General features: G+C 37.4%; 1 non-coding gene across 1 annotated transcript; it reads left to right on the plus strand.

Annotated features, from left to right (window-relative positions):
* Positions 1 to 295: 295 nt before the first annotated feature.
* LOC128281980 (small nucleolar RNA R71) lies at positions 296 to 401 on the plus strand. Its single transcript, XR_008272290.1, has one exon. It is a non-coding gene; the product is annotated as a small nucleolar RNA R71 (small nucleolar RNA).

Below are 401 nucleotides of genomic sequence, written 5' to 3' on the forward strand. Positions count from 1 at the left end.
ACTGCATTACTGGGTGAACCTGTGAAGAACCAAGAAAATCATCAATTTTTCTATTTAAAATTTCTACCTGATTAGAGAGCATGGTGATCGAATCAACGTTAAAAATGCCAGCTGTTTTCATTGGCTTTGTCCTCATGACTTGCTACTGATAATTATTCAGTGACATCTCTTCTATAAATTCATAAGCATCCTCAGGTGCTTATTATTGATAGTTCCACCAGCAGCTGTGTCAATCATCTATCTAGTCAAAGAATTCAAGCCATTGTGAAACGTTTGAACCTGTAGCTAGAGTGGTAACCCATGGTGAGGGCATCTTCTCAAAAGGTCCTTCTATCTCTCTCATGCATCGTAGTGTGTTTCTAAATCCATCTGCACAAAAGAAGAGATATCATTATGTAATT

Source organism: Gossypium arboreum, chromosome 1, assembly GCF_025698485.1.
Source record: "Gossypium arboreum isolate Shixiya-1 chromosome 1, ASM2569848v2, whole genome shotgun sequence".
Classification (NCBI taxonomy): Eukaryota; Viridiplantae; Streptophyta; class Magnoliopsida; order Malvales; family Malvaceae; genus Gossypium; species Gossypium arboreum.